This window comes from Mesocricetus auratus, unplaced genomic scaffold, assembly GCF_017639785.1.
Source record: "Mesocricetus auratus isolate SY011 unplaced genomic scaffold, BCM_Maur_2.0 Super-Scaffold_100007, whole genome shotgun sequence".
Lineage (NCBI taxonomy): Eukaryota > Metazoa > Chordata > Mammalia > Rodentia > Cricetidae > Mesocricetus > Mesocricetus auratus.
The window spans coordinates 86,614,623-86,640,410 of NW_024429191.1; the positions used below are offsets into that span (position 1 = coordinate 86,614,623).

General features: G+C 43.4%; 1 protein-coding gene across 1 annotated transcript in view; it reads left to right on the forward strand.

The window, feature by feature from the left end:
• Gna13 (G protein subunit alpha 13) overlaps window positions 1-25,788 on the forward strand; it is a 40,294-nt gene that overhangs the window by 5,261 nt on the left and 9,245 nt on the right. The window lies entirely within an intron of this gene.

Genomic DNA, 25,788 nt, shown 5'->3' on the forward strand with positions numbered 1-25,788 from the left:
TGGAAGCAAGGATTTCTCTACCCTTGTAGAGTTGAGTGTATTTTCAGTGCTATCTGGCCCATGATTGGCACTTGATTGGCTGGGCATGTTGCTTATTTAAACTCTTTCCCAGAGTCACTGTGGGCGCCTTACCCACATACAACCTATCACCAGGTGCTGTCTTTTCTCTGTAACTTTTGGTGCCCTTGTCCCCTTCTTTTTTTCTGCATTGTTTGTTGTCCTCTTAGACCCCAGAGTGATCTTGTTGAAACAGCATAAGTTTACTCAGAGATGGTTTCCTCTGCCTTTAGAACATACCCCTTGTTGTGGGTAAAGGCTCCAGCTGGCTTACCTGTGACTTCAAGGATATAATTGATAAGGCAGCTGGACATAGCCTATAACCTCTTAATTCCCATGTGTTCCCTAGCTCTCTTTATGTAGTTTTTCTGCCAGGGTTTTTCTGGGCCATGTGTGTTCATTAGCTCTCCCTTCATTCGGAGCAATGGTATAGTCAAATTTTAAATGTTAGCTTTTTTTTTTTTTTATTATTTTGTGTGCTTTGCCTGCATATATGCTCGGTGCCTGAGGAGGTCAGAATAGGACATTGGATCTTTAGATCCAGGGTTCGGCATGATTGTGAGCCTCCACCCTTGGGCTGCAACGTGCACGCCCCTCCTCAACGAATGACTAGATAAAGAAGTATCTTCAAAAGGGTTTCCTTTCACCCAGGGGTTGATTATATTCAACTTCTTACTGCACATTGAAATGAGAAAAGTTGCTGACCTGTTTAGCCACCCTTTTTGTTTAAGCTGAGTGAGTGCCCCTGGGTTTTCAGACAAGGGATTGAGGGTCGGGATGCAGTATATTAGTTGCAATTTTGGGTGCTGATAGGATTTTTCTCAAAATTCTCAGGTCAAACCTTTCCTTTCCTGGTTAGTTTCCGTCGTGGGTAAACTAGACAGCTTACGTGGAAGAGAACAATCTCAGCATCACATAAATGGTGTCCGATGTCAGGTGCTTTCCCAGTTGTGAGGGTAGTGTGTTGGAAGAAGCTCTCTTAGCTGCTTACACCATGGCTGTCAGTTCATGGTCGCCCACCACTGTGCCTGTGGCACACACATCTTGTCCTTTAAGAAGCTTCTATGATGACAGTGGCTAGGACATTTGGTGATATGCATGACTGCCTCGGTGAGGCTGGCTGGGTGGAGGACTGGCTGGACATGGGAGGGCTGGCAGTCTAGTCAGACTAACAGAATGCCTGGGAGCCACCGCCTACTAGTCTCTTAGTTCAATTTACAGTTACAGTTAAGCAGCATAAGCAACCCTGGCCACAGAGGACAGGACAGGGTGTGTGACAGCAGGAGGAACAGGGGACAGCTTCCTAGTTTCTGTAAACTGTTTAACTTTGTCAGCATTAACACAGCTTCCTGTGGATGGCCAGTCTGCCTTTGCAGCTCTTGAAAGCAAAACTACTCTTTTCTTGTTAATCATCATTGTCCCTTCGGCGGGACTTGGCTTTTCTTGCTTAGATGGTGTGCTTGATGATAGCTTTGTTTCTCTAAGCTGATACGGCTGTTGGTGGAGGCAGATTCTCCTGCAGTCTATGTCAAAGTAACTATTTTGCTTCGTGAGTAGTCGGTAAAAAGGAGCTGAGTGTCAACTAAGTAAAACTAGGAACTTCTGTTGTGGTAAAATACTTTCGTTTGCCCTGCAGCACATATTGGAAATAGAATACAATATGAGTCTTTTGTTTATTCTTTAACACAAATTTGAGTTTGCTTTAAAGGGTGATTGAGGCCAGGCTGAAGCAGGAGGATCTTGAGTTGGAAATCAGAGAGTTCAAGGGTTCTATTGGAGACCCTGGACAGAGCCAGAGACTCCAGGGGATGCCTGGGCACTTACACTTTAAATGGTAGTACAGGGCCTTTGGTATCACTTCTGACAGAAAACAAAGTTACTGGTAACTAATTGGTGCTGCTGCTAATATGTTTATTCAATTGGAAAGCAATGGAACAATGAAGTAGTCTCCCTATGACTAGTTTAGTTATGATTGATTGGGTTTTAGTTTCAGAATTCTGCTTCATGTGTGAACCTAATCCAGGACAAAAGTTTATGAGCTCACTTTAAAAAAAACATCAGCCCAAGCACTTCCTGGATGGACTGTTCCCATTCTCTCTTTACAAATAGGATGCAGCTTGAACAAGCTGTGTGTGTGGGGGGTCTATTATTTTTCTAGAGAGTTAATTTAATTGATAGCGCTGATAACTATAATCCCTGTTTAGAACCTCGAGGTTTGGGACAGTTGCTTGGTGCTTTTCAAATCACTGTTGAATATAATGTTATCCCCTAATTCTTCAACAACAAACAGTGACGAGATACTTGCTGTTGTTCTCAGCTCATAGATGGAAAAGAATGAGGCCTGGGCACAGGTTCCTTGATGCTAGGTTCCCAGACCTAGTAAGTGGCAGTAGACTTGAAGTGGGAGTCCTGTCTGCTCACCCCTGGTCCATCACTCCTTGCCCTGCCACTGAGCCCTTCTGCAGGCACTCAAGCATTATGTCCCTGGAACAGTTGTCTTTCTTCTCATTTCCAGCCTGTTTGGATCCCTTTCCCCCAATAACCAGCAGACCACTATTGCGTCTGTGGAAGGTTCCATTAATGTTTGGCATTGCAGTGATATTCACACGTCCTTTTTTACATTTGGAGTGTTCATAATGTTCCTATTTATTCCTTTTTCTTTGCTAGCTAACTTACAGCTAGGGTAGAAAGAAGTACTTACCTGCCATTGGTAGTAAGCTTGCCTACTGTGAGTGGTCCATTGTGTGCATAGTTTATCTTGGGACAGGTTCAGCTTGAGGCTTCCCTTCCTTCAAGCTCACTGTGGCAGGGGATGTCACTGAAGATGACTGCCTGTCTTGTGTCTGTCTCTCAGATTAGCTTTTGCTTTGGAGAGAGGAATGTCATTTTCACAGACTCCTTGTGCCCAAACTGTGTGTATTAGCAGCCCAGACTGCTGCTTGTCACAAATTTGTGTTTTGGTCAGAAATGGCCTAATTTTAAGCCAGGCATTGGTGGTGCACACCTTTAATCTCAGCGCTCAGGAGGCAGAGGCAGGTGGATCTCTGTGAGTTCGAGGCCAGCCTTGTCCAGGACAGCCTCCAAAGCCACAGAGAAACCTTGTCTTGAAAAACCAAAAAAAAAAAAAAAAAAAAAAAAGAAAAGAAAAGAAAAGAAAGAAAAAAGAAATGGCCTAATTTTAAAAATTGTATTTCTGGATTTACAGTCACTTTTATTTCCTTGCTTGAATATGCTTCGTTCTTGGTTCTAGCCTCACAATACCTTTTATCTCTGTCTGTTTTCAAGCTGCTGCTTTTCAGAAGAATTTGTTGCAGCCACAGAAGCAGAACTATATTAAAATGGGCTGATAGAGGTCAAGGAAATGGTTGTGAGAACTGGACTTGGCTGAAGTTGGTGATACATAGTAGTGACGGTAGTTAATCTTTCACATTTAATTGCTCTTCCTTTGGAAAACTGCATCCAAGTTTTTGTTTGTTTGTTTGGGGTGCCCCGTGATCCTCTTGCTCAGACTGTTAAGTGCAGGGAGTGCAGGCTTATTGCACCATGACCAATTCAAGAGTTTAAAATGGTGCAGTGGGTAGGCTTTCGCATCCTTACCGTGTCTGTAATGGACATATATCCCTTGGGTAGATTTTCTCTGTTGTGTTATTTTGCTTTGTGGTCCAAATAGGCAGGCCCGTGTACTTGGTTATGCTTTGCTTTCCCATACTAGTTATAAAGTTAACCACTTTCAAAGAATGAGACATTTTTACACGGGCTTTAATGCGATCCCTTACTTTTTGAGGTGGCTTCTGACTGATGGGCAAAAAATAGAGCAAGGTGGTCAGTCAATAAGAGTCGTCCCTGGCAGTCAATCTAGGTGCTAGCTAGGACAGCCCCTCAACCTCTCTGAGTTGGCTTCAGTGACTACAAAAATACAGATAACTGTGGGATCTATTATCTGTTGTGAGGATTACACGGAATGATCCATATAAGACGTTAGCATGATGCCTGGCGTTTTTCAGCAATATTATTAATATTAGCTATTAATATTCCTTATATGCCATGTGCACCTAAGTAACTGTCAAAGGAAGTACTGTAAGTTTTGATTGGTTTTACTCTTCTGAACTTGATTGCTAATAAAACAATCCTGAATTCTGAGTAAAGTAGAATGTCTCACTTACATTCTTGGTGCACCATGTTCTTTCCAGGAGGATCACATATCCAAAGGAACTGAGGTACATTTGGTACATTGGCTCTGGCTGTCTCTTAATAGACTGTGCTTGATTTTCAGACAAGATATTTATTTATATTTGCCTGCATGAGTTTCTGTACAAATTGTATATACCACAGACATGCCCACAAATATCAAAAGAGGGCATTGGATCCCCTGAAACTCCGGTTGTAGGCAGTTGTGAACTGCCATTGGGTGCATATTTTTAATAGTTTTTTTTTGGTTTTACAAGACAGGGTTTCTCTGTATTGTTTTGGGGGCTGTTGGTCCAGCCCGGCCTCAAACTCACAGAGATCCGCCTGCCTCTGCCTCCTGAGTGCTGGGATTAAAGACGTGTGCCACCACTGCTCAGCATTTTTTAATAGTTTTAAAAATAAACTTTTTAATCCTAAGAACCAAATGTAATTCAGGTTGAACATCTCTTTTCTGAAATTCTTGGGATCAGACAGGTTTTGGGTTTCAGATCTTCCATCTTTTCACATATTTGCATAAATATAATGAGGTATGAAACCCAAGCCTACACATGAGCTTCACCTATGCTTTATATACACTTTGTGTGCGTAGCCTGAAGGGAACTATATAGTTTTTAAGTGTACCTGTGTTTTGACTAGGACTTGTCATATGATGCTAGGCATGGAATTTTCCACTTGTGGCTCAAGTTTGTGTTTTGGAGGGTTTCAGATTTTAGGTACTCAACTATAAAAATGACAAACTATAAAGCATTGTATAGATATTTGGTAGAACTGACTCACCACTCACTTTCCCAGTGGAATTCCTAACCAGCGAGCGGTATGCAGTTGGAAACGGTGTTCCTGACAGCATTAGCTGGATAGGGAGAAGGGCTGGAATCCCTGTGTCCTGCTGGACGTGTGCTGAGGGGTAATCTTCTGCATAGGTGCAGGCGCCCTGCTTGCCATCCCACTGAATGCTTCTCTCTCTTCCCCTTCCCCTTTTTCTCTGTCCCCTCTCTGTGGCCATCCACACACACAGAGGTGTGCCCTTTCCTGCTCTGTCATTTCCCTGCCTGTGACTTGGCAGAGGTCCCATGAGTTCCCAGGTTACAGAGGATAATTAGCCTTCATTTCCAAGGTTAAAAAAAAATCTTACATTCTTATTTTTTAATACACAATGTTAAAAAGTGGTTTCGTGTTGCTTTTTGTGAGATAAACTTAGCATTTTGTACAAAAATAACTAAAAAAATAATTACTTTAATTGATAATTTCGACTTTGTCTTAATAAAGAAAAACATTTCACATTTGTTCTCCCTAAAGAAAAGAGAACAACTATTGATTGTAGCATTTAAAAACAGTATTAATAGCTGGGTAGTAATAGTGCATGCCTTTAATCCCAGCACTCAGGATGCAAAGGCAAGCGGATCCCTAAGTTCGAGGCCAGCCTGGTCTACAGAGCCAGTTACAGGACAGCCAAATCTATGCAGAGAAGCCTTGTCTCAAAACAAAACCACCCAAACAGTATTACTAAACCTGTATCCTGTCTTTACATCCTCAAAGATCGTTGGGTTCTTTGAACCGGAACAATTATATTTAGTTTGTAATTTGATTTAGTTAAAGCATTTCTCTTTTTAAGAAGAAAAAGGGCTGAAATGAATAAGTAGAGTAGGCTAGGGTTAGGGTTTTTTAACACCTTGGGGTGTTGTTTTCTAGTCTTTGAATAATCTTTTAAAAAAGATATATGTGAGAGTCTTGCTTGCATGTATGTTTGTGCCCACTTACATGCAGTGTTCATGAGGGCCAAAATAGAATGTCAAGATTCCTTGGGATAGGAGTTCTGGATGGTTGTTAGTTTCCATGTGGGTGCTGGGAATTTAACCTAGGAGAGCATCCAGTGCTTTTATCCACTGAGCCAGCCAGCCATCTTTCCAGCCCCACATAACTAAAATGTTCCTTCTGTTAATTTCTTCAACCTCTACCTCCATGCTCTGTCTGTTTTTAGGTAGGGCCTAGTATAGATCAGGTTGACCTTGCACTATGTAGCCAAGGATGTTCTTGAACTAATCCTGACTCCACATCTCAAGTAATGACTATAGACCTTCACTACCACACCCAACATGTGTTTACTTATTCATTCATTCATTTATATTCACATGGGGAGTTTGCCCGCATGAATGTCTTTGTAGCACTTGCTTGCCTGGTGCCCTTGGGGGCGAAAAAATGGTGAATTCCAGATGGTTGTGAGCCAATTTGTGTTGCCAGGAATCAAACCTGGGTCTTCCAGAAGAGCAGCCAATGCTCCTGATTGCTAAGCCTTCTCTGCAGCTAGTCCATCCATCTGCCCGTCTGTCTGTCTATTTATTTATCATGCTAGGGCTTAAACCTAAGCATTGAGCACAATGGACAAAGGACTGTTTGTTTGGCTTTTTGAGAGAAGGTCTGACTGAGGCTCAGCCTGGCATAGAACTTGTAAACCTCCTCCCTCAGCTACTGTGCCTGGCTCCTAAGTGCTTTTTATTCTACTGTGAGACAGAGTCTCACTACATCTCCCTTGGAGACAGGGTCTTTCTTACTCCACATTACAGACCCGTGGAGCTCACTATGTAGTCTAGGCTGGCCTCAGATTTATAGCTCTTCTCCTACCTCAGTCTCCTCAGTGTTAGACTATAGATGCAAGTCACCACACATGGTACTTAAATTGTTTCTGAGTTTGAACAGCCTTGAACTTAGAATCCTCCTGCCTCAGTCTCCAGGAACTGGAACTGCAAATAAGCTCTCTCAACTTAAAATTTTGTGTGTGTGTGTGTGTGTGTGTGTGTGTGTGTGTGTGTGTGTGTGTGTGTGTTAAGTAGAGTAGAGATTACGTAGAGAATCTGTCATCTTCTATTATGTGATTTTTGTTGCGCCTTCAGACTGAAGGATGTGTAGTTTGTTATCCATTTGCTGTTAAGTAAAAGCTTTGTGGACATTATTAGCAATGAGCAGCTGCCCACGGTTTCCACATTGCTGGGGGCGGTTTGCTTGTGATTCCCCAGCTAACTGCTGCAGTAGGCCTGACGAGTGAGGGAATGTGTATGGGTGTACTTCAGACAAAAACCATGGCTACTCCTGGGCATGGTGCTTTCCAAATTTCATTTTCATTATTTTGGTAAACCTAAATCATTAAATTCTATATAGTCACAATGGTGCAAATACTAGTAATCCTAATAAAAAATGTTGAAAAATGGGAGGTACTGTATATTTGCCTGAGTTCAAAGCCACATACTTATACAAATCTGAAATGAATGATGGGATTTGGCCAATTTAGTTAGAAATCTGCTATACAAATGATTTGCTACTTTTGACTATTGCTAATTTGCCATACTTGCAGTAAAACTCTTTATTTCCTTCAGCTCTGACCTTAATATATGATACCTTATCTGATTTAAAAGTTTTATTTTGTAGCAATTACATTTTTATAGGAATGTTTTTGTCTGATGTTTTTATGTGGTGTGCATTCATACATGCAGGTATTAAGGTATGGAGTTATTACTTTTAATTGTCTGGTTTCATTATAATCTTTTTTCCCCTCTCCTCACATGTGGAAAATAAAAAGCAAATGTAAAAAAGATAATGCAGAGCCGGCGTTGGTGGCGCACGCCTTTAACCCCAGCTAGGAAGCAGAGGCAGGTGGATCTCTGTGAGTTCGAGGTCAGCCTGGTCTACAGAGTGAATTCCAGGATAGGCTCCAAAACTATGAAGAGAAACCCTGTCTTAAAAAACAAAAACAAACAAAACGATGATGCTGGCAGGAAGGCCCTGGGTAACAGAAAATCAGGGTACAGGTTCATAGCAGTTCTGTGGGCACACCCATTGATGAGGCAGGTATATTTTTGCAGGCTTATTTGCTAGGAGGCCAAATAAAAATGATCTCTGTGTTGGTCACAGATGTTAATTGGAGTTAATGGTGGTCAATAAATAGACAGGCATTTACAATTACACATATGATCGGTGCTCCAGGTGAAATGATTAGGAAGGATAAAGACACCAAGGATTTGGTTGAAGGAGGTGATATTTATTTAAGACATCATGGATGAGAAAGTGTCAGCCAGGCAGGGGAGAAGGGGGAAGAATTCACCAGGCAGAAGAAGCCCTGTGAGAAGTTGGGAAAGCTGGTTGCTTATCAGAAAACTTGATCAGTGTTGTCCAGAGCAGAGCATGCAGGGGCCCTGACCAGGTGGAGGAGGCTGCTGACGGACACTTACTATCTGGCCTGTCGTCCACACTGAGGAGTTGGGGGCTCCTGAAGGCAGTGGGGAGCCACCAGAGTACCTTGGGCAAGGCGTGGAGGCTATTGTGTGGAGAGCCCTGCTCCTGGGCCTGCCATGGGTGCAAAAGTCTGGCGGGGAGAGCTGCCGGAGGAGCAGTGCCTCCAGGTGGGTGAGACACTGGGGAGTTTGACCCTTGAGTCTGGAATTCAGGATGGAGTTTGGGGCTGGAGGAGAGAAGCTTGTGAACATTTTTTTTTTTTTTTTTGCATTGTACACTATTTCTCAGAGTGTAAGGTACAGAGACAGGCTGCTCATGGTAGAGTCTTGAGGAACCTTGGCGCCTTTGGAGAATGTTCAGGGACCGAAGTCACCATGAAAAGGAGAAGTGCCCTGGAGTGTATTGGCACAGCTCTTGGGAGATCGAGGCAGGAGGATTGCCTGCTTGAAGTCACCTAGTTACATAGTAAGACCATGTCTGAAAACAAGCTAAATACAGTTTTGTCTTTAAAGAGAAGAAATGCTGCAGAAACTTGGGTCTGTCCTTCAAGACAAAACAGTGCCACATGTCAGCAAGGAGCTAGCGGCAGGAAGGTTCTGGCTGGCAGGTGACATGGGGAGGGAGAGGCCAGACTGGAAGTGCCTGAGGAAGTGGAGAAGACTCACTTGAAGTCAGGCTGACTGTTCTCATTTCCCTTTTGCAGAACTTTCAACCACTTGGCTTAGCAAGCTGTGGTTTCCAGACCTTTTTAAAAGTTCAGACATTGCATTTGTGCTAACCAATATCTTTGAATTGCACTCAAGGAGAGTTAAAAGTGAGTTAATAGGCTAGATAAGGGCTGTGGGTATAGCTTAGTTGGTAGAGGGCTTGCCTAGTGCGCTCAGAGCCTGCACTTTGATTCCAGCACCACATAAGCTGGCCGCAGTGGTTCTGCACCTGTAATCCTGGCACTCACGAGGTAGTGGCCGGAGGATCAGTTCTCATCCTCAGAGATGTAACAAGTTCAAGGCCAGCTTTGGACACAGAGAATGTCCCCAAATAATTATTATGCTAAATACATACAGGAGAATTTTATTTTATTTTTTTACAGCTGTCTCTTCATGTCCTTAGGGGTCTGGTAACCCTCTGGGATAGCAAAATTTAAATGTGCAGTCTCTGGTATAAAATGGTGTAGTATTTGCATGTAACCTAAGTATAACCTGCCATGTGCTTTAAATTACCTCTAGCATACTAATAATGTCTCATACAATGCAATGCTGTGTAAGTTGCTGTTGTACTTCATTGTTTCAGGAATAATGACGAGAAGAAAAGTGTGTGTGTTCAGTGCACATGGAATTCTTGCTTTGCTATGTAGTCCAGGCTGACCTCTAATTTGCAGTCTTCTGAGAGCCACCATGCATGGCTCCAGATGGGAACTTCCTTCCTGGTGTTTTCAGACTGGAGTTGGTTGGCTCTGTAGATGTGGAACCTGTGAATACAGACTGTACTTGAGTGTTTTACATGTGATCACTTCCCATTTGGAGAAGCGAGGGCAGTAATGCCATCAGTGTATTCTTGATGCAGCTGCAGGCAGTGCAGTGAGTACCAGCAGGAACCCCGCCAACGGCCACTATTTGTACTCCTCTCCACTAAGATTGAGAACTACCAGCACGGCAACCCAACGATCCACTCGGGCTCCTAGGGTCTCCTCTGGGCCAGCAACATACCCACGGATGGCACGTGGTCAGCCTGCAGCTGGTTTTTAGCTTTAAAAAGGCCTCAGAGAAAGCAGGTGGTTAGTTGTTCATGATTCAGACCCAAGACTGCCGAGCTCCATAGGTCTTGTCTGGTTGGTACTCGATTCCATGCTCTTCTGCCTCTCATGCTAACAGAATTAGCCAGATCATGACTCGGAGACTGGACCTGATGTGACTAATTGAGTTAATTTGCACATTCGGCAGTATTTGAAATGTTTTCAGATCGCCTTGCTTTGCTGTCTGATAGGATTCAGGATATGAGGCAAGAGAGTTTAGGACTATAGAGTCAGCGCTAAACTAGGAGTGAAACCATCTGGATCTTCCAATCACCTGCTTCTCATTTATTAGTTAATGGTAGTTATTCTGCAGTGTTTGAGTTTGGGGGCTTTTAGTATGTCACTGTAGAGCCAAACTGCCATCTGCTTACGCACCCATAGGGTCTGTAGGGCATGAGGAACCCTCCGACCACAGTCCCCTTGGGGACCACAGGAGGGTATGTTGGAAAGCTGCGTGTTTCCCCCTTTCTTCCTGCTTGCCTGCAGTGGAGGTCACTGATTTTTGGAAAATGGGGAAAAAGAAAACAACAAAAGCCAGTGTACGGCTGAAGACATCTAGTGGCAAAGCTCAACTTTCTTTTCTTTTTTCTGTGTGTGTGTGTGTGTGTGTGTGTGTGTGTGTGTGTGAGAGAGAGAGAGAGAGAGAGAGAGAGAGAGAGAGAGAGAGAGAGAGAGAGAGAGAGAGAGAGAGAAAGAGAGAGAGAGAGAGCATGCACACAAACGTGTTTGTGGAAAAGGCTTGTGGCGTGTATGGGGAGGCGGGCACACATGGTGGTCAGAGGACAACTAGTGGAGTTGGCTCTGTCCTGCCGTGTGGGCTCGGGTTGAACTCCGGGTGTCAGGCTTTGCACACACAAGTGCTCCCACCGCCCTTCTTTGCCTCTCTGTTGCTGTGATAAAACACTAGTCAAAAGCAGCTTGGAGGAGAAAGGGTTTCTACTAGCATGTGGGTTGTAGCCTGTCAGCCAGGGAAGCCAGGCAGGAGGAGCTGAATGACGCAGGGGCCGTGGAGGGGCGGTCCTCACTGCCTGGCTCTCCTCACTGCCTCGCTCTCCGAGGTTTGCTCAGCGTGCTCAGGACCACCCAGGACCTCCTTGCCAGGGGTGGCACTGCCTGGAGTGGGCTGGGCCCTCCTAGATCAATCAAGAAATTGTTCCACACACTTGGCTACAGTCTGTCTGATGACAGCAATTCCTTAGGTCAGGTTCCCTCCCCCAGGTCAGTCTAGCTTGTGCCAAGTTGACAAAACAAAACCAGCACACTCACTGGGCTATCTTAGCCCCTCCATGTTACTTACATGGTTTTGAGATTGTGTACCATTGGCTCTTTTCAAAAATTTAACATTGAAACAGTTTTCAAGACTCAGAACTTTAACCTTTATTGTTTCAAATGTATTATGTAAAAACTGAAGAGTAGCAAAATTGTTTTTCTTGGAGGGAATGATTGAAATTTTATTTTAAGGTTTATTATTTTTCATTTGTGTGTGTCTGAATGCACACACGGTGCGTCTTGTGTGCATGGGTGCCCAAGGAGGCCAGAACAGGGTGTGAAGTCCCTGGAAATGGCATCACAGGCAGTGAGTGGTGAGCTGCCTGATGTGGCGTTCTAAGCCATAGATGTTCTTGGGGGCGGGGGATCCCAGGGATGCTCTGTACCATTGAGACATCTCTGTTGACATTTGGTTCTCTTCCTCCGGTATTTGAGTATATGTTGGGTATTGAGATAAACACTTTTGTGCTCTCTGTCCAGCTTCATATCCTGCTCCTTTATGGTTGCAACATTAGCGTTTCCTGGAGGTGATTTTTCTCAGTACCAACAATTCTTTAGAACTGAAGGAGTGATTCTCCACAGTACCGTATGGGATAGATCTTACCATATGGCTGCCCTGTTGGCCAGAGCTATCCCACTCCTCCAGTGTGTTTTACTTCCATGGGATGACAGAATCAAGCACCTTTATAGGATGTGCATGCATTTATAAGTGCTTAGTAGAGGACGGTGGATCTCTGTTCCTCCAGGATAAAGTGTTTAATAAAACAGGGTGCTTCTTTATGACTTCTGTGGTAGGAGAATTACTTTTAGTAGATAAGTTACATCAAGATTACTAGCCACAGATCATTCTGGTGATAAATCTAAAACACTTGACATAAAGGAGCATTTACTGGCTGAGAGTTGTGTGTGGCAAGTTCGAGGCAGCCTGGATGATAAAGTTGAAGACTTGGTTCTTTCCCCAGGTTTCTCTTCTCCTACACTGTGAGCCTGTTTGTTGTTAACAGTTTGTGATAGAGAAAGTGGACCAAGCTTGAGTCTAAGTAGGTCAAAGATAGTATTCTTTAGGAAATTTTTACTTTGATTATTAAAAACCATCTTAGATTGGTTTAGAAAGATTTGTTTTGAAAAAATAATTTTCCATTTAAATATTAAGATTAATATAACTGGCCAATTTTGGCCCTTAGAATTGTTAAGTGTGACGTGGAAAATACTAGTAAGAAATTTGAAATTTCATTAGCGTGGTTTGGGTATATTGACAGCAGAGGAGAAACTGCAGCTTCTTTTGCTCTCAGTAAGTGTCACCATGCCCCTTGTGAACCAAACAGAAACTGATGTGTGGTGCTTTACATAAGCAGTTTTTACAAAGATGGCAATTCTGCCCTTTTTGAAAATGTACTGTATGTATCACATCAAATACTTTGTTCCCCAGAAAAAAGTGAAATTAAAACTAAAAAATAAAACCTCAAAGATAAGAATCAATGAAAGAAGCCCCTTGAAACCAGGCACCTGAGCTGTTAGAAGGACAGGAGTGAAACACTCAGGGATTAGTGTGCTGTCCTCCTTCCTGTGTCTTCTTTTGAGTTAGGATCTTGCTCTGTAGCCTATACTCATTCTATACTCGCTCTCTAGCCCAGATTGACCTTCAACCAAGAGCCCTCCTGCCTCGACTCCCCAGCCTTCCAAGAAGCTGGAATTAGAGGCCCGTGCCATTAGACCCTGCAAAGTGAGGGTGGGTGGGTGGGTTGGTTGGTTGGTTGGTTGGTTGGTTGGTTGATTACAGACCTATATATACTACCATACCCCACAAAGTGAATATTGGCAAATGGGTAGATTTTTCTTTTGAATTTTGCTATTTTCGAACGATTTTATTTTTAACAGAAGACTGTTTTGAGTGATGGCAGTAACAGCTGAAAGAGGCTCAGTAAATAAAAATGTGACCCTTTAAAAATCATTTTAATATGTTTCAAAGCAAACTCATTTTCCCATTTAGATACACTTAATTGCCTTGCATTTAAGTTTTTTACATGTTATGAGATTAAGCAATCAATGGTGGTTCATCTGAGTAGAAAATGTCTTATCTCCTAGTGCTGGGGATCAGGCTTGATAACTAAGCACTGAGCTAATTCCTAGTGTACAAACAAGCAGATTTCAGTGTCTCCTGACACTCATCAACATCTATAAAAATAGTCCAGTACAGTGAAATTAAGACATACATAATACATAATACCTGCAATTCTTGTCTTGTGTTAGCATGCAGATTGTCTACTTGTGGCAAGAATCTTTCAAATTCCTTATGATCTGCAGAAATTCCTAATCTCTGCAGAAGGAGGAGACTAGGCCCTACCCTGACTGGCTATTGGTTAGAAGAGAGGTATTCAGAAACCTAAGTCTACTTAGAGAAAAAAGCAATTCTGAAGATTCACCATCAACCTGTCCTGTTTGAGGGCCAATGAACTGACTCAGTAGGTAAAGGAAGTGCTTGCTTTAATCCCAGAAACCGTGTTGTGGAAGGAGAGAACCGACTCCTGCAAGGTATTCTCTGACCTTCACACATGTGACACAGCTTGTGCATGTGCTCACACACATGAATAAATGTGATTTTACAATTCTACTTGCATGTCCTCCTTTGTGGCCCTCATCACTCTTCCTGCTTGCCTTTTTGGTGGAAGTAACATTGAATGATTGCCCTCACACCAAAGGTCTTTGAATTTGTCTTAGTGCTTTTCATGATATCCAGACATACATACTGAAAAAAAATAGACTTTATTATGCCTTGGAAGAACTTAGCCATACACACTTAAGTTCATTTCTTGTTTTTCTGTTATTTGTGCTTGCATCTTTATGAGCAGATAGAACTTAGTAATCACTACTCTTAAAAACCATCATTCCATATGTTACACTTTCAGTGACTAACGTTTGTAGAAATACAAGATGGAAACAGGATGTCAGAAAGGGGAAGTTACAGCACAAAGCATCCAGCAGATGTTTCTGTAGCTGTTACTATGTGCAAGATAATGATCCCTTTCTGGAACACAGAGCAAAAGTTTAAGTCTAGGTGTTTCCGTATGAGACGTATATCAAAGTACGGTGCTTTGAGAGGCTCAAACCTCAGTGCAAGCAACAGAAGGCTATGTATGATTCCTGACGGCAGGGGCAGCTGGGAGAAACCTGGTCAGTGAAAAGAAAATGTAAAAATGAGTATATCTGGTTGTTGTTGTTGTTGTTTTGGTTTTTTGAGACAGGGTTTCTCTATGTAGCTTTGGGACCAATCCTGGAACTCTGCTCTGTAGATCAGGCAGCCTCAAACTCACAGATAACTGCCTGCCTCTGCCTCTTGAGTGCTGGGATTAAAGGCATGCTCCACTGCCTGTCAAGTGTATCTTAAATTCATGTTTCTTCAAGAACTGATTCTTACTGGGGAAAAAACAAGCGTTTGAATTCTTGCCCCCTAAAATAGTTTTCTTTCACTTTCTCTACCCCCTAAATTAGTCTTGAATAAACCATATAACTTCTGTCCTTCAGACTTTTCCGAATCTGTAAAATGGGCAAGATCAGCTGCTCCTGTCAGCTGGGCTTCTCTTGGTCTCTCCGTGTGGAAAGTAAGGTCCTCGGATGAAAAATGGAAGGAAGGGGTTCTGTTGGGCATGGGTGTTGAGTGCAGGAGGAAGGAAGGAAGAAAGAACTTTTCTTTTTCCTGAGTTGGCCTGATACCGTGAAGTGCAGTCCAGGCAGTCCTTGAACTCATGCCATCTTTCCTGTCTCAGCCTCGAGTGCTGGGGTTTACAGGCATTGCCACTATGCCTGGCTTTAAAGGGGCTCAAAAACAGGAGATACTGTAATCACGTGGTACTAGCTAAGTATTCAAACAAGAAATTCTGGCTCACTGCTTCAGTATTTATCTCCAAGAATGACATCTTCCTCCTGTTCTAGGTGATTCTTAGTAAATAGGGATTTTATTAGATTTGGTTTGGTTTAGTTTTCTGTTGTGGATGAGGTCTTGGCATACATAGTTCCATACTGTTTGGAGATTACAGGTGTGGCTCACCACAGCTGCCTGAGATTTTAACCAAGCAACATGAGTCGATTGGATATTTGATCCTTCATTATTCCCAGAGTTTTCTCCAAAATCCTTCCCTTACCAATCCCAGGTGAGTTTCTCAGTATTAAGCCCGGGTCTGACCCTGTCCTTTAGCCCTCCATTAGTTTTTTCAGTCATTCATATTTCATTTTAGACCAGGCTGTACCTAAACTCAAATGGAGTATTGATTTGTGTGTGAGTGTGTATACATGTGTGACATAATTGAATTGCTTAAAACCTACTCTTGCAATAAAATAAAAGTAAGTTTCTAACATAGTTTCTTTGTAGCTTCACATTTTTAATCAGGATTTTATTTATTATTTAATTTTATATGTATGTGTATTTTGCCTGCATATATGCCTGAATATCACATGTGTGCCTGGTGTACTTGGAGACTAAAAGAGCCTTGGATCCTTTGGAACTAGAATTCCATGTGGGTGTGGAAGTGAACCTGGGTCCTCTGGATGACAGTGCTCTTAACCACTGAGCAGTCTGCAGTTCCTTTTTCCAGGCTTTTAAAGATTTTTTTATAGTTTTTAATTTAACTAAATTTGAACTAATGTGTGTGTGCACGTGTGTGCAAGTGCCTGTGGAGACAGAGTCATGGGTCTTCTGGAGCTGGAGTTGCAGGCATTTGTGAGCTCCTCAATAGATGTGGCTGGGAACTAAACTTAGGTCCTCTGGAAGAGCAGCAAGAGCTCTTAACCCCAAGCAATCTCTCTAACCCTTAGCAGGCTTTTAAAAAGTTAACTTTGTATAACCACAAAAGATGAAATTATGTTGAGCTATCAAGTGATGCCAAGGATGACTGCATCTGGATCTCTTCTGCAGCTTGCTAAGAGTTTGCCATGACAGGTCTTTGGTAGACCTGAGAATCTGTGTCATTTTAGTATGCACAATTCTGTTTTGTACCAGTAACAAGAGCTGTTTATCTAAGCTGGGTATGGCTGCATGGGCTATGTAGTCCTTAGACTGAGGCAGAAGGATCACTTAAGTGCAGGCATTTGCAAGCCTGGGCAACATAGTACGACTCATGAAACAAAAGTGTTTGGCATACTACCACGTATCTTTGATCCCAGCACTTCTGAGGCAGAGACAAGTGGGTCTCTTGAGTTTGAAGCCAGCCTGATCTACATAGTGAGTTCTAGGGCCGTCAGGGTTATATACTTACACACAATTCCTCAAAATAAACAAAATTTCTAGAACATATTTCCTAAAGGGCCAGATAATATAGTTGAGACTTCTCATGCCAAGACATAAGAGCATTACTGTACTATTCATACATGAGTATTGTAAGAGAATACAAATTCCTACAAACTCTTGTAGTAATGCCATAAAATTATGTATAGCTTTTTGTAAGAGTGGCTTTACCAACCAGAAGAATTAGGTTATTTTGCCTATTCAAAATCAGTTGTAAATATTTGCTCATTGATGATGATGTGTGATGACGTCTTACACATCTGACCTTTGAGAATGCCTTTGGTTAGGGATGCAGCTCAGTGGTCGAGTGTTTGCCTGGCATGTGTGAGGCCCCAGGCTCCATCCTCAGCAGCAGAAAGCAGAGAGACATGTGGGCATGCAGTCTCCCCGAGTGCAGTTATTCCTCAGCAGACTGTGCTTCTCCACACGTCATCATTGCATGCTAACCACTTCTGCAGGAAGCCTGGGAGAAGCTGTAATTTGCAGTTAAATGGATTTTGTGCATGTATTAGGACCTGAAGGATGCTTCAGGAATTGGAGTTGGAGTTTGGAACTGGATGTGCATCGCAAATTTATGTGGAAATGAGGATTCACTTCCTTTTGACCATGGAGAGTGTATGAAAACAGTTGGATGTTGCTAGTGCCAGTTGTTGAGATGCGTCTACCAGAGTATAAGCTTCCCCAAAATAGGCTGTTTTGCCTTATAATTTTAGGTTGAGTTCCTTCAAGAATAGAATCTACTCTTCCCAAAGCTAATTTCAAAAAACCAGTGTTCAGCAGCAGTGGTTAAGGGTAGTTCTTGTCCAGAAGAAGAAAGTCCATTTCATCCCCATGTCAGAAAATTTAGTGTAATGTCACCACTCTTGAGCCACTGAACTTGTATTTTGGTTGTGAGCCTAGCCCTTAGCTGCTGAGCCTTCTCTCAGCCCAAGGCACTGACCTTGTAAAGGGCACGTCAGAACACTCATTTTTATCCTCCCTCCCATCCCCCTCTCCTCCCCCCTCCCCTCCCTTCCTCCTCCTCCCTCCTTTGTTGAGACTGGGTCTCGTGTTGTTCCTTTTGGCCTCACACTTGCTGTGAGGCAGAGGATGATCTTGACCTTGCTGATTCTACTGCCTCCTTCAAGTGCTGAGATTATAGGCATGTGCCACTGCACCTCGGTGCTGGGAGTCGGACCCAGAGTTTCGTGCATGGCAGGCAAAGTGTTCTACCAACTGAGCTATATCCCCAGATAGATATTGACTCCTATTTCTGACAAAATTCCTGGACATAGTGATGGCCAAGTTTGCAAGAGTAAATTAAATTCCTCGTTGGCGCACTGTTAGACTTAATGCGTTTCCCACAAGGTACCTGTTGAGGAATTCAGTGCCTAACGGTTCCATGGCTTTGTGTGTTTGCCCGGCCACTCCCTTCCCTGCTGCACTCATACTTTCCAACTGTCAGGTCCAATGGCAGTTGCACTAATTTAGTGTTGTCTCTGTTCTTCGGGTACTTGGAGCTTGACAAACAGCTGACTGAGCACCATTGGTAACAGCTTCAGCAAGAATGGAGTAAAGCCCTAGAAACCATTACTCTATTTGTTATTGTTACTAATTCTGTTCTGAGATGGGGTCCTGTTATGTAGCTCTGGCTGGCATGGAACTTGATATATAGACCAGATTGGTCTCGAACTCACAGAGATCCACCTAGTGTTTAGGTTGTTCCTGCTCTCCTCAACTCTAAGCAACTGTTCTCACTGAAAGGCTAACAGCCTATCATCACTGGACATTCTTGTTTGGCTGCTGCAATCAAACATGACTTAATCAACCCTCCAGCAGTAAATGACACTCCTTGCTTGGATAACAGTGAACCACACTGAAACTTTGGAAATAGGTGGAGATGTTTAGTCTGCAACTGCTGACCCACGATGTATTCTTTTACTTAGCTACAGTGTCATTACATAGTAAACACAGTGCTTCACCATCTAAGGTAGTAACAACACAAATACTGGTGTTTTGCTGTATATTAAAAGCATGGCATTCAAAATCCTCTTTTTCTTTTTATGGTACATATGAACTTACCACTGTATGTGAGAGAGAGGAGGAGGGCAATACTGGTGGCCTTTTGAAGCATTCTCAACTTGAAACTTGCTCACTGTAACCCTCAGTGTCCCCTGTCACTGGTACAGAGAGAGAGAGAGTGCTGCACAGCTGTGTCCCATGTCCCCTGCTGCAGGGCGAGGAAGCAGACAGACAGCTAGACTAGTGAGCAGATGAGTGTAGCCATGCACCAATAGAATTTATTTTTAGAGCTTGAAATTTTCTTTCACACTATTTCACATGTTAAAAATACTCTTCATGTTTTCCCCAATCACTTAGAAATGAACCATAAAGCTAGCAGTGGGTTGGATTTGGCCTGTGGGCTCCTATTGTTCGTTGGTAGACATCTGATCTTCAGTCTAGATAAATAAAAGTAATCCAGTGGTTCTCTATCAGAAGTAGTTTACTGTTGTGGTTGAAGTGGCACAGACTGTTTTCAGTATTACTCTAATGACAATCTAAGTTACTCTGCATTCTAGAGTAAACTATTTGTGTGTGCCTGCATCGTGTGTTTGGCATTCCACACAGAGCTGGAAGGGGCCATTGGACTCCCTGAAGCTAGAATTACAGGTGGTTGTGAGCCACCTAACTTGGGTTCTGGGATCAGAACTTGGGTACTGGAAGAGCAGCAAGTGCTCTGAACTGCTGAACCCTCCTGGCTAAGGCTTTCAAACCTCTACTTAACTACTTTAAGCAGTCTGTTCCCTATTGGCATGAGGCTGTCAGTAATGTTAGTGTGTTTTTCTTAAAGAATAGGTGCTTTCTTGTGTATCCAGGACTCTCCTGACATGGGATAGTCTTCAGAAAAGGACACACACCGGTCTTGTCCTTTAGCTCTTTGTTTCAGGTGTGTAGAAGAGCACCTGGAATTAACATCTTTCACTTGGGCAGTAGGTGCCAGGGGAACTGGATCTGTCTGTTTGCTTAATAGACATTACTTTCTATCTCAGGCTCTCGGCTTTTGATTAACTTCAAACCTAGGACTCCTGGCCCATGATGTCTTTATAAGCAAAGAAAGTGCATTTTTAACATGATTCTTTAGAATGGGGACAATGTAGCTATCCAGCCTAGATAAAACTGATATGAAATAAAGTTCGTAGAGCCTCTTAGGATTTGAGACTTCACAATGTAACTGAAGCTCACTGATGTACATTGACTTTGCCAACAGTGGTTGGGGCTAGAATCAGGTCTCTGGGCCACAGTGCCATTGTTTACATCCTAAATGTCCACAAGCCAGAAAACATTAGACTTGCGTGTCAAGCTGCTCTAGATGAACAGAAAGTCTCCTCACTGCTCTCTCTGCGGAGGAAAGGGAATTAGAGGTGACACGGTTGAGATTTAAGTCTGAACCAGGAAATGGAGTTTAATGTGAAATTTTACTAAGATTTCTTTCAGTAGTAGAGAATGGAACAAGAAAAACTCACCCAATTTCAAATTAGGACCAACAAGTAGTGTTTTTTGTGTACTCCATGAGTCCCGTATTGTATTTGTAGAGCGACTAAGCTGCGCTACTCTGATAATGAGACAACAGAAGCAAAATTCAGGGTGATAACATGACCTGTTCTGAAAGGAGAATGGATGTCTGTCTGCTTCCGTTTCCTTCCTTCCTCCCTCCCTCCCTCCCTCCCTCCCTCCCTCCCTCCCTCCCTCCCTCCCTCCCTCCCTCCCTCCCTCCTTCCTTCCTTCCTTCCTCCCTCCCTCCCTCCCTCCCTCCCTCCCTCCCTCCCTCCCTCCTTCCTTCCTTCCTTCGGAGGGGGGGTTCTTCGTGTAGTCCTGGGATTTGATCTGTAGACCACACTAGTCTTTAACTCACAGAGATCCACCTGCCTCTGCCTCCTGAGTGCTGGGATTAAAGGTGTGAGCCACCACCGCCCAGGATGAGAATCTACCTTTGAGTCAGTGTTCTTTGTGCAGTAAAGGAGTGATTATTGAGCCACTGAATTCTTTCCACTATTGGGGAAATTAGGACCTGGCGAAGTTTGGAAATTGAGCCAAATCACTCACTCAGGGTTAAAGAGAGAACTCTGGTTCCCTTCTTTTCCTTCACAGCAGCATTAGAAAACTAGAAGATGCGAGCACCTCTGACGTTGTTAAGAAAAAGCAGTTAGGGCAGCTTTCTGCCAGCACCACATCCGTGCTTAGCTCACACACGCTCTCAGGAGGAGGATGCCGCATGTCGGGCACCCAGCGCTGGACACAAACAGCAGGACCATCACAGCCCTAATACAGAACCACTGCCATGTGTCCATGGCCTTCGCCGGTAAACTGCAGATTATAAACATTTTGTGTTTTTTAGTTTTCTGATCTAAAAAAAAAAGACTAAATAAAATTAAAGAATTTTCACGATGGTTTTTCTATTTAAAAGCTAATGATAAAAATTTCTAGAACTCAAGAGGTGTCAACAGAAGTATCTTGAATTCAAAGTCAGCATAGGCTACATGGCAAAACCTTGTCAAGAAAGGGTGACAAGGCAGAGCAAGAGGAAGAAAGAAGCCAAATTGCCCCTTATCTCCAGCCCCAACATATCCTTCTTGATTGTAGACAATCTCAGCCAAAATATGTTTTCCACAGGAATAATACTGCATGTATTATGTCCTTTGAGTCGATGTGGCTGAGATGGGAAAAAGGCACGACTGGAAATAATAGAACTCCATCATATGCTTAAACGTGGGGACCTTAAGCTGTTTTAATTTCAAAGTCCTGAACGTGCAAAGGACTGTAAATTGCTCCAGATTGTGTATCGTTTGTGGAAGCTGGGTTTGATAACAATTGCACATGCCTTTCTCTTTTTCCCTCGTTTTGAGGCAGGATCTCACTATACAGCTCTGGCTGACCTGTTTTTGTCTATGCTTTTTCTGTAATCATTACCACTTGGTTTTTGTGAGTTTTTTTCTGAGATCATTACCATTTGGTTTTTGTGAGATTTTTGAATTTCTAATAAATTATGAACTAAATTTGGACCCACAAGATTTCAGGTGAATCCATCCCTTCAGTCAGGTGTGGGAAGCACTCTGCCGAAATCCCAGCACTGAGAGACAGGCAGGAAGGTGGTGCAAAATGTGTGTGTGTGTGTGTAAGTAACTGTTTTGCTTTTAGGATTTATTATTGGGTAGACAGGTGTCTCACAGGTTAAGTGCCCTTCCTGCTCTTGCAGAGGACCCAGGTTCAGTTCCCAGTATCCATGTGGTCAGTTTCCAGCACTCACATGGTAGCTGACAACCATATAGAATTCCAGTTCCAGGGCATCGGACACTTCTGGTGTTTTTGGGCAATGCAATAACATACAAGAAGGTAAACACTTGGACACATAAAGTAAAAATAAATCCTTTTTAAGATTTCTTTTTAAGTGTGTGTGTGTGTGTGTATATGTGTGTGTGTGTGCGAGAACGAATGCAGGTGTCCACAGAGGCTGAAAGGGTATTACTGGAATTACAGGTGATTGTGAGTCACTGAATGTGGCTGTTGACTGCGGGGCGTAGGTGCTGGGGACCAAGGGTAGGGTCTCTGGAAGAGCAATATGTACTCTGAACCGTTTAAAGTATTTTTAGTTCTAAAAATGGTGTGATTTCTTCTCCTCTTCCTCCTCCTCCTCCTTTCTCCTGTTTTCTCCCCTTCTCTCTTCTTCCTCTGGGTCTCACTGGATATGCCAAGCTTGATTAGAACTTACCCTGTAAGGCAGGCTGGCCTCAAACTCACGGCAATCCCCCAGCTTCAGCTTTTCTAGTGCTAGGATTATAAGCTGTAGTTACCTACAGTGCTGCAGAGTTACCTCTGCCCATATTTTAAGGAGTTCATAAACAGCAGAGCCAATAGTCTCATAGATCTTTGAATTAAGATGTGCTGTAGAATTAAGGTCTTTTTAATAACAGCAAGGTAAAGCCAAGCACATACAGAATGACCTCAGCTTTTGTTCATGAAAACACTGAATAACTTAAGCACCAATAACGACTAAAGACCCTGACATAAACATGAGTTGGGTTTTCCACTGTGTGAGTATTGTGCCACATTTGCAAGAACAAAAGTTGAAGAATGCCTTGTAGGTCAAGGTTGTAGGCTTTGACTTTATAATCTGCTACTTCAGTTTAGAATTTACTAGCACAAGTATTTGATATGTGGCAGTGATGTCAAATAATTGATAATGTAATATTCATTACATTTCTTTCCTAATTCTGTGTGGAAAAATAATGTTCCAGATTTTATTGTTTAAATTGGCACTGAATAATGACATTTTATTTACTTATTTCCTTTGAGGTGGTGTTGGAGAAAGGGTCTCAGGTTTCCCAGGCTTATATTAAACTGTTCGAAAGCTGTTGGCTATTGTGGATTCCTGATCCTCCAGTGTGGGCCATCACTCCCAGCTTCAATGTCCTTTTTTGAGCATCTTTCGTTTATGCTGAGTAAATTCCTAGGGACAGACCAAAAACCACTAAAGGTTTTATGGGGCATAATGTTCCTGACTTTCTAAGAGTTTTGCACAGATTTGTAATGTCAGTAGGATGTGTACTGGTTTCTGTAAACCCTCTCAAACAATAGGGTGGTGTAAGTATTTACTTGGAAGGGAAGGAAGGATGCTGCTTCAGATAATACTCACGTACTCACGAGGAGGGTATTCTGACTTTCAACTAATACTTTCTGTGTAGTTGAATTTGTACTGTTCATGTGGACGTGGGTTTCTTTTCTTTTTTTGGTTTGCTTTATTCTTTGAGGCAGGGCCCAGGCTGACCTTGAACCGTAATGTGACTAAGAGTCACCTTGAACTGGTCCTCAGGCCACCTCCATGTCCCGAGTGTCAGATGGCAGACCGTGCCACCAGCCGGCTTCTTTTATCATTGTCTGGATTCTCTGTTGAAGACTGTACTCAGTGTTTCACCTGTAGAGAGAGGAGGAGCCAATGGAGCTTAGCAGTTAAAGGTGTTAACTCTGCCCAAAGGAACGGTACAGAAAACTGTGAACTCACAGCCGTTTGTCTATCATTGGTATTAAAGCTGCCAGGTCATAGCCCACTCCTGTAATGGCAGCAACTCAAGAGACAGAGAAGTTCTGTTGAGTTCAAAGCTAGCCCTGGTTACTCAGTGAAGCCCTGGAGGGGCAGGAGAGGAGAAGAGGGAAGCGGTAAGGGAGATGGAGATATTAGAACTATTCCTTAAAAAGTGAAACCCTGCCGGGTAATGGTGACCGACACCTTTAATCCAGCATCCAGCACTTGGAAGGCAGAGGCAGGTGGACCTCAGTGAGTTTGAGGCCAGCCTGCTCTACAAAGCCAGTTCCAGGACTGTTACATAGAGAAACCCTGCCTCACCAAGAGGGAGGATGGAGCGAAGGAAAATGAAAACTTTGTTAAAAAGCTAGTACCTAGAAATACTATCTGTGCCACTGGACATGGTGGCATACACCTTTAATCCCAGCACTCAGGAGGCAGAGACAGGTAGATCCCTGGTCTACAGAGTGAATTCCAGGACAGTCAGGACTATACAGAGAAATCCTGCCTTAAAAAATGGGAAAATTAAAAAAAAAAAAAAAAGATAGTTCTCAGGGCTGGAGAGATGGCTCAGCAGTTAAGCGTGCTCACTGCACGGTCGCTGGGACCAGTTTGTATCCCAGCATCCACGCAACAAGGTGCCATTGCTGATTGAGACAGAGGTGGGGGTCTCTGGGCCTTGCTGGCTTCTAGTTTAGAAAAGCCAGCCTCGGTTTAGGGAGAGAGCCTACCTCAAAAAGGACTAGACAGAGTGATAGAGGAGCACCCTCTTCTGACTTCTGTTTAGGATCACAGGCATATGCACCTGTACACACGTGCACACATACACTCACATCAACACAAACTTTTCTGTTCAGTGCGTGTGTGTGTGTGTGTGTGTGTGTGTGTGTGTGTGTGTGTGTGTGTGTGTGTGTGCGCGCTTAGTTCCTGCCTCCAACTCACAGAGATCCACCTGCCTCTGCCTTCCCAGTGCTGGGATTAAAGGGGTGCGCCACCAACGCCCGGCAATGGGTGGAAGGGATTCTAAACCTGCAAACAACACAGGTTGCCCAAGGGGATGGATGCTACCCAGTTTGCATGGGAAAACTTGGGGCTGAAGATTTGGCTCAACCCTGGCTGCTCTTCCAGAGGATCCAGGTTCTGTTGGCAGCACCCCACCAGGCAGCTCACAACCCTCTGTACCTCAGGTGAAGAGCAGCACATGAGCCTCAGGTCCATACTGGTTGTTTGTGTTTTTGTGGCCAGAAGTGCTGTGTGGATGTGACACACGGCCCCCAAGTCCTGACTAGTTACCCTGAAGACTGCTAGATTGAACAGTGAAATGGTTACTTGTGTTCGGGTTCCCTTTGAGCATCTTTCTGATGAATAGTATTGAAACAGAAACTGTCCGATGGTCTCAAGAAACTGAAGGATGACTAGGCTTATTTCGAGCAGCTTCAGCCACCCTTTTCAGGGCAAGCTGCTTTTCCTAAAGGAATGACTGGCATTCAGACACTTGGCCGCCCCGCTGTTTCAAGGACAATGGCCTAGGTTTTTGTTGCTGGTAGTAGTACAAAGCTGGAGCTTTCAGCTGAGTATTAGAATATAGGAAAACCCAGTCTGTTTGCCACTGTGAGTGCGACAGCCTCCCACAGACTTGTGATAATATTGGCTTAGTTGTTGGCATAGCGTTTTAAATGCTGTAGAATAAAACATGACAGTGTTGGAAAGCTTTCCAAACCTAGTGATCTGCTGTGTTCCAAGTGTCCAGTGTTAGGTGTTACTAACCTGTGGCCAGGTGTAGACCCATTCAGAGTGCAGGACATACAGAGCCTTCAGCATGGCAGAACCTGAGAGGCTCTTCGCTAGGGTGTCTAGGCCCACAGGGGCCCAGCCTTCAGAAAACCAGGCCTACCAAATTTGGTATCATAACACAATGTCTAC